Below are 9,258 nucleotides of genomic sequence, written 5' to 3' on the forward strand. Positions count from 1 at the left end.
TGTTCAGTTTGAGTCCATTGTTATAGCCATTATGTACATCATCTCCTCATGGTCATCCTTTTCTTTGCTGACCCTCTACTTTAGCAAGCACGATGGCCTTTCCCAGAAACTGGTCTCATCTAGTCATATATCCAAAGCATGGGAAAGAAAATCTCTCCATCTGTTTTAATCCAGGAAGACTGGAGAATCAAATTCATAGAAAGTCATATGTGTATAAGAGACAGTTTTATATAAAGGGTAATTGTACTTTAAGAAAGCATCTCAGCCCAGTGCAGTCCAAGCCCAGAAATCCGTTATTTGCCCATATGCGCGATACCAATCTATGAAGTCCTCTTCAGACTCACGAAACACATGCAATGATCCCAAATGCAGGAGAATCACAGGCCAGTGCGTAGAAAGTCTTTGGATCCAGTGGCGTTGTAAGCATCTCAGCACTGGCTGGAGTCTCTACATGACTTCTTCGGCTACAGAGGTCTGGTTGCATCAGGGTAGGTCCATGCAGCTTCTCCAGCTCTGGGCACTAGGAAGTTCCATGTGTCTTGTAAGCTGCAATGTCTCCCAGGAAGTGAGCAGAGAGAGACAGTGTCTCCTGCCTCCAACAAGGAATACCGGATTTCCCAAAATTCTCAGGAGAAGGCCATGCCCACCCAGAGGCCTCACTGGCTATGATCCAATTGACAGACTGGACGCCACCCCTTCCCTCATAGCCCTCTCAAATTGACACCAGATTATGTAACTACCACACCATCTTTGATTCTAAGAAGTATTCTAATTGTACTTTTCAAAGACCTATCTGTTTTTACTTCTGACAAGTCCTGGTACTTTCAATATATTTTTGTAAACACCATACTTAAAATGTGTCAATTCTTCTTTAATCTTCCTTATTCGTTATCCACCTTTCACTTTCATATAAATGAATTAACTATATAGTAGCTTGGGTCAGGTTAATTTTAGTCCTTAATTTATAACCAGGATAAATTTATACACTACTAGTAATTACCAAAGGGCATTGATTTTAAAGGTTCTATTTACTAACTACTTAAGTGTAAACAAAAATGTATTAAAAAGTATAGAATAAAGTTGTTTTAGGGTCTAAAGTATGAAATACAGTTCAATTTTAAAATTAAATTTACCTTAAATTGACTAAAATCAGTTCTCTAACTTTACACATTACATCCTGCTTGACTTCACTTATTCTTTTGGTAGTATAAAATGTAAAATTTTATTTTAAAAAGTCATTCATTCCTCTTCACCCAATACATTACAGAAAAGGGGCCTACTTCTTATATTTGTTCTTTTCTACTTTAACAGATTACCACCCAGAGTATTTCTGTTTTTCAAAGATTATTCCATTTATATTGTAGTGAAATTTTCAAAATAAATCATTCATAAGAATCACTTTATTTCTTTTCAGGTAATAAAGCAGGAATTTTGCCAGAGAGGGAAGACAAAATCATTTCTTTTCCTGATTCCTTAAATTCAAATGATAAGCTCCATGGGTACCTCTATTATAGAATTATAGGCTTAGAAGGAAAAATTTCTTTGCTGTGATGCTGAGTGCTGAAATAAAGCCATCTTATCAGGGTGTCGTGGTAAAATGCATGCATCATGGCTCTTACTCAGATATAAAATGTGTTTTCTGATATCTTCTCTATGTATATTAGTGCTTTAAATTTTATATAGCTTGTACCACATTCCTATAAGGTTCAACAAGTTCAGATTACAATTAAATTAAATAATTACTCAGTCATGGCATATGCATAATTAAGACTGTATTAAAATCAAGGAAATGGGTGTTAAAAAAACTGGCAATTGATAATACTATGTACATTGCCACAAAAGAAACTTTCTTTCTCGTGAAACTTTTATCATAAATTTATGCAATCTAAGTAAATAGAAACTGAAGGCCCTTTTGGAAGAACTTGTTTACAAATGAAGTATGGCAATGTTGCTGCTACTTCAATTACTGACCCTACTATAAAAATATTGTATATTTAGTGTTTACTGTGTATGATGCTCTGTGCTAAGCTCTTAATATACTATTTTGTTTTATCCTCATAATTGACTTCTGTATTGTCATTATTTACACTAGAAAACAAAAATAAAATTGTCTATGTTAGGTTTTGACTTAGTTTATCCACGATCACACTGAGAATAAGGAATTGAAACCAAACTAGCACTAAAATATGTTAAATAATGTACTGTAATCTTAATTTATTTTTTGTCCAAAAGACTTCTGGAAACTCATTGGAGAACAATAGATAAGAATGGAATGAGGAAACCAGAAAGTTCAGTCTTCTTTCAGCTGTGATATGTGAAAAAACTGTACAAAAAGAAAATATCATGTCTAATCTATGAGCATGCCCCCTGAATACTTATTGAAGTACTATTTCGAGTGAGCTAATTTTTATCATCGATCAGACATATGGACAATTGTGAGGATGGTGCAGGACCAGAGTGTTTTATTCTGTTTCACTTAGGGTCGCTGTAAACTACAACCAACGTGCCGGCACGGCACCTAACAACAACAAGCTTAAGCATTGTGATAGAAATATAAAACTGGAAGTCAAACTTGTTTATTTGAAACCTTCCTGTGCTGAATAACCTTATGCCAGTGTCTCTTTGAATAAAAAATGAATAACTGTAATCGTGGAAGACATTCAAAATGTGCTTGTGCCATAAAACCGTATTATAACTGAACTCTACTGCACCACAGTCTTCCGCTCCCAGTCACATGAGACGATATGCCCTGCTTAATATCTAAACCAACAATTTATTACCTTCTAATATACATCCATACATTGGGTATGGCAGTGTTTTGTTTTATTTGTTTTTCTCTTCAAAGCAGACACATTCAGTAATCAGCTCTTTGGAATGCTGGCTTTGGTTATATTACAGATTCAAACATCAATAAGAAATTCATTAGCCGATTAGAAACAGCTTTTGTGAGGTTCAGTGGTTCTGTGTCCAATGATTCAGAGATCCAAATCTCTGAGAGGTTTCTTCAGTTTGCTACAGTTCTCAACGTCCGTGCCAACTCTAACTCCTCTAAGACCGGCTGCTTTCACAGGCATAAACATATTACCAGTCAGCTTACTGCTCTCCCAAGTCTGCCTTTTTTACTTATTTACAAGTGTATCCCCATCCATCCATGCCTCAGAAGAATGAACAATAAACTTATGTATGTGACTCTGCTTTCCAATTAGGGATATCTTAATTTGCCACACTCATAAAATATAAAGGTTATGTTCACACCTACCAAGTGTTAAAAATGCATATTATTATACTCTATTCATTTCTCTTAATGATATGGCTTCAAGGTTGGTGGAAAAATTTAATTTAAAGATAATGAACATTTTCCCATAATCCTCTTGATGCACCTTTATATTTAGTTTCTTGTAGAGAGTATATCTCTACTTTCTCTTAATTCAGTAGTCTCACTTTACTTGGGTATATATTGTGATAATAAGTATAGTTCAAATGATATTGCTATCTTAAGAGCCCCTATATCTAATAATTGGCTCTTTGAATTTAGCTCCTGATTCGTTCACTTAAAACTTTAATTTGATCATCATCCTTCTTCAAATTAAAACAACATTTCCAGTACCCTGACCCTCCAAATTAATATTAAGATACACATAACAGGAAAATAGCATTTCTAAGTAACACATAATGAAATAAAAATGAAAAGGAAAATAGAAAGTAATACATATAAATCACGAAGTGTCTAAAATTCTCTATGTTCTCTAACACCCACTGGGGCAGATTTTCATGAGAAACAAAATTAGTGACACTCATATATTTAGAAGACAAAACTTCATAACAAGAAATAAATTTATATTAAGAAGCAGCCTCACCCAGTCCAACACAAGTCTCTAGGTCAGATGCTACATGGCGGCTCCCTAGGTTCATGTAGCTGCAGACCAATGAAGCAGGAAGGCAAAGTGGGAAATGGGAAGATCATCACCTGGTGAGTGCAGAGACATATAGATCAGGGTCTCCAAGAACATGGCAGGGTAAAAATAGCTTCCAGGATCATCAGGGAACATGGACCACTAGCTTGAGAAGCAGGAAGTAGAGGGACAATGGAGACCATCTCTCTCAAATCTCCTTATAAATAGGCCACAGCTGCAAGGAGAGCATTAGGTGGATAACGGACCTGATGGGAAAGTTGGACCCATATGTACTTACAGGTGTACTAAGTTGACAGAAACATATAACCATGATAATTCACCTCTTAAAAACCTGGCACTTGTACAAAATGCTTTTATCGTATATAATCTCCAAACAAAGGCAATAATAAAAGTGTCCTTGCACCTAACATGGGAAAACTAACACATGTACAAATTCCTCAACTGCCTATTTCTATCAAGTCTGTGCTCTGAGGAGACAAGCATGTCGCTTGATATGAAGAATCTTCATTCCAGTTGGTATTATGAGTATCTGTATCCATAAGTAAAGTTCAGTCTAGAGGACACCCGTCAAGGTTTCAGCAGTACATACCGGCTTATAGGGTCGACATCTTCCTTTTGTAATTCACTTGGACTCTGGAAAGCTCCATCTAGCTCTCCCAAGGTAGGTCAATAGCAAGCTCATTATTTCACATACACCTCCCTCCATGACACCGTAACATAATCTTCTTAACCCAAGCCACCTTGGGCTAAGTCACACCGTAAACTCAGGCTCCACACAACTCTAAAATGTAAAGGCTAGTCTCTATTTGACTGTAGTTTCTTTCATGTACAAATCAAACCGTTCACTCCCTGTGCCTATTCTTTCACTCACAGCGAAGTTGAAACGATTGTGAGGAATCCAAATTCACGCACCAAAGGGCAACCCGTGTGGCGCTACATCTGCTCTCCTTTGGCTACTCACAGGAGAAGAGAAAATCCAAATCTAGCTAATAACCATAAGGCAGAGGTCAAACATGCCTCAACCATGCCATCCTTAATTTTTTTCTAGACTCCATGCCTTAGTACAAATTTGTGTTGGGCTGCATTTTCAAGAGAAAACAAAATAGATGACCCTCATATATGTATTAGAAAAAAATATTATATCAAGAAATAAATTTATCTCAAGGAATAAGTCCAACCTAGTTCAACTCAAATCCATGTGTTAAATTCTAGCTGGAGGCCCTTTGAGACTCATGCAGCTGCAGGTAAATGAAGCAAGAAGGCAAAGTGAATGCAGAATAGCATGCTAGCAAGACAGGCAGATACATGGCAGGGAGCCTATGCCTCCCAGGATTGGCAGGCCACATGTGTCCCGGGCTCCAGAAACCAGAAAAAGAGGGGCAAGAGAGAGAAACCAGTTTGCCACAAGCCTCTTTTTGAATAGTCACTCTCCCATCTTTAAGCTTTGAGTTAATTGCTAAATTAGAGTTCATCCATATCTTCCTATAAGTGCACCAAGTTAACAGAAAATCCCATCCTTCACAGTCCTAGTGTCTTCACATATTTTCCTATGACTATATGTTTAAAATCCATTATTTAAACTTTGCAAGATGAACTCAGCTATTCAATTATAGAATTGTATGTATTTGATTAGCTTTAAAAATCTAGATAAACCTGCAGATGCAAATGAATTCTATGTGTTTACATTGAACAGCTCAAGAAAAATGTTTCATAATTAACTAGGTTATAGTACATTTAGAATACAGCATATAATTGTTTCCGTATATTCCAGTTTTGCAATGCAGTATTTACACTAATATTAGTTATTGTTTGGTTTTGTGTTTTTTCTGTTTTCCAGTTCATTTATTCATACTCTAATTTTAATGATTTTTTTGCTGTTGGAAGGTTTGTGCTGTGGACTCTGTTCTAATTGTTGGAGGTGGTGTGCATAAACTCCCAACCTTAGTGCTGGGAGTGTCGATTTGACCTAGCTGAAGTGTCTATGATTGAATGCACTGAAACATAACATGAAAAAGGAAAGATGCTTGATACTGTGAGTTTGGGTACATTGCTACAATTCTGATGGACTGCTCAGGAATTAACTCTGCTTTTGAAGGCAGATTGATGAGAACTGGCTGCCTTACATGCTTTGATAAGTGTGCTTACTCTCTGTAGTTTTTTCTTTTCCTTACAGATCTGGGAAAGAGAGGTGGAAGAAGGTGCTCATACGATTATGTATTAGACAGGGTTTTCCACAGAAACAAAAGCAGGGCACTTATGATTTTAGATAGATAGATACAGCACAAAGGAATATAAAATTTAATTCATCCACACAGCAGTAGCGATGGCTTAGTTCAACTCACTTCCATGAAAGAGTTAATATACTGTAAGTTCTACTTAAGAAGGCTGCTGGGTCCAAATTCACAGAAGCAGACAGCTGAGTCTTCCCTAGGACAATGAAGGTAGTCTGGCCATGGGCAGCAAACAGCAGGGTGGGTCACCAACAGTCTGCTGACTCAGGAGCTTAGTACAGCAGGCCTGGATAGGATATTGAACGAAAACAATGCAAGACAACAGTATGTGGCAACCTCAAGTTCAAGTGATATATACACCAGCAGCTTGGTGAAGCAGGTCTCAAAGGAATTTGAAGCTCTAGCAAAAGGATCCATGGGTTTGATTTTCCACAGGTAGCATAGTTCACAATTTGGAGCAGAGAACTAGCTAAGGCAGCCGCAAGCTGATCTGATCATCAGAGCAAGAGAGAGAGGGGTGGGCCTTGCCGAGCCATTCAAACTGTAATCTTACTAAAACCGCATGTTCCCATTAGCCAGGTTGGCACAATAAACATACCTATCACGGATTATAAAACTTAGTTGTGTATAATTATTGACAGGTGTGATAGATAAGTTTTGCATCAACTTGATTGTGCCATGGCTCTCGGTATTTTGAAAGTAATCCCCATGATGTGATATAAAACAATGGAGTCAACTCCATGATGCAATCTAATGGAATGTAAACAACTCTGAGCAGCTAGTAGTTGTGCTGTATCACAGTGCTCTTAAACAGGTCACAGCCTTTATACAATTGGAAAAAATACTCCTGGTGGAGGTATGCCTTGTTCCTTTTTAAGTAGATTCTCTCAGAAAACTGTCACTTCTGCTTGGTCTGGACCCTTAATCTTATTCATAAAACATACATATTTTATAAGATGTAACTGACACAATTGCTGAAGACAAAATGGGTGCATAATAAAATGTGGTGAAGAAAGCTGATGGTGTCTGGCTATTAAAAGACATAACATCTGGTGTCTAAAGGCCACACAAGTTACCATCTAGCTCTGAAGCAACAAAGCCCACATGGAAGAAGCAAACAAGCCTGTGTGGTCATGAGGTGTTGATGGGATCAGGTTTTAGGCATCAAAGAACAAAAAATCACATCATTGTGAATGAGGGGGTAGTGCAGTTTGGGGACCCAGAGTCCATCTGTGTACAACTGGACATCCCCTTACAAAAGGGTCACAAGAAGGAGCTAAGCCAGTCAGTGTACATACAGTATAGTACCGATGAAACACACAACTTTCCTCTAGTTCTCTGGTGCTTCCTTCACCCCACTATCATGACCTCAAGTCTACCTTAAAATTCATAATAGACAAATCGCTTCTCGGCCTTTTGGCTAAGATCAAGTGTAGTATCTGTTCTTATCAGTTTAATATCTGATACGTCCTCTATCCGAGGACAATATATTAAATGGATTTTTGGAGCAGGAAGTTGGAATAGGAGCTTGCTCCGTCCACTCCAGGCATCGACCTGGTATTGCAGTACTTCCAGGAATGGTGCACCCCCTCGGGGGATTTCTCAAATGGTCATTAAAGGTAGAGCAAAAAAAAAAAATCATATTAGACCAAAGCATGCATACTGCTACAGATAAGAGCCTGCACACATATTAACTCCTCAAGGCCAACAAGGAAATTAGAGATACTAGGAGGATTAGGGTACGGTGGGGGGAGAAACTGAGAATTGATCACAAGGATCAAGCTAGAACCCCTTCCCAGATGGATGAATAATGGAAAAGTGGGTGAGGGGGAGTGGAGGATGATGTAAGATATGGAAATAATAATTGTATCAAGGGTTCATGAGGGAAGATGGGCGGGGGAAGGAGGGGGAAGAAATGGGGAACTGATATCAGGGTCTTAAATGGGAAGATAATCTTTTGAAAATGATGATGGCGGCATATGCGCAAATGTGCTCGACACACTGGATGAATGTATGGATTGTGATAAAGATGTAAGCGCCTCCAAAAAAATTATTTTCTTAATGTAACTGAAAGGCAAGGGTGTGATAATCCTTCATAAATGAAATGAACAATAGCTAGATGAGTAAGTAGTTGGCCTTACAGGGAAATTAAATTAATTAGTATAATGCTTCTTTCCATAGTCTTTGTAACTCCCACAAAATGACTGGATGGGAGCATACAAATCAAGTATCTCAGCACACTGCCCTTGAGTCAATTGTGTAGGAGAGACCAATTCTATAGGCGAGAGTAGAACAGCTCCTGTGGACTTCACCAAGTGTAGCTCTTTACAGGATTAGAAAATCTCCTCTTTCTTTCTTGGGGACTGGTGGATTTGAACTGCTGACCTTGTGCTTAGCAGTCTAGCACATAACTATGGCATCATCAGTGTTATAAGGTGTAAAAGACTATAAATTGCAGATTGGTCAGTTTTGTCATTTTCTGGGAATAAAGTGAGCCAGCTTGGAACCAGAAAGAGGAAATCACATGACCTTTGAGAAATACAAGACTGCAGGAACGTGCGCAAAAGAGTCCCACATAAAGGCTTATGAGCTGGAGCACTGGGTTTTCCTGCCTGAATAATGAGCAAAGATAAATGACTTTGGGCTGCAACCTGACTTGTAGAATGGCCTACCCTTTGAGCATTTATTAGTGTCAAGGGCATTTTGTAACACTTTCCTAGACCAGGCAGAGGACAAGGGTGCACTTAGCCTTAGAATCTGAGGGAGATGCGGCTCTAGGCAAAATGACCACATCCTCAAATATATATATATATTTTTTTTAATTGGCTTCTTTTTACTTGTTAACTTCCCTAGGAAATCTCTACAACCCTAAGTATTGTCTGAAAAGTACAGAGAAGTATAGTGTGATGGGAGGAAAGTTGTCAGAGTAGATTTTAAAATAATAGGATTATACAGACATGTTTAACTTCTTTCTCCACGAATTACCCTTGGAAAGATATGGAGTTGGCTCTTTCTTTCCCCGTTTTGCATAGCCAGAAGAGCTAGCCATGACCTCCATAGCGTTCGTCACAAACGTACACTGAAACAGCTCCATATCTTGGGTATCAATGAAG

General features: G+C 38.1%; 1 non-coding gene across 1 annotated transcript; it reads left to right on the forward strand.

The window, feature by feature from the left end:
- The first annotated feature begins 7,545 nt into the window (after positions 1 to 7,545).
- On the forward strand, positions 7,546 to 7,736 carry LOC142453874 (U2 spliceosomal RNA). Its single transcript, XR_012785449.1, has one exon. It is a non-coding gene; the product is annotated as a U2 spliceosomal RNA (small nuclear RNA).
- The last annotated feature ends 1,522 nt before the right edge of the window (positions 7,737 to 9,258 follow it).

The sequence above is a fragment of the Tenrec ecaudatus genome, chromosome 7 (genome assembly GCF_050624435.1).
Source record: "Tenrec ecaudatus isolate mTenEca1 chromosome 7, mTenEca1.hap1, whole genome shotgun sequence".
Classification (NCBI taxonomy): domain Eukaryota; kingdom Metazoa; phylum Chordata; class Mammalia; order Afrosoricida; family Tenrecidae; genus Tenrec; species Tenrec ecaudatus.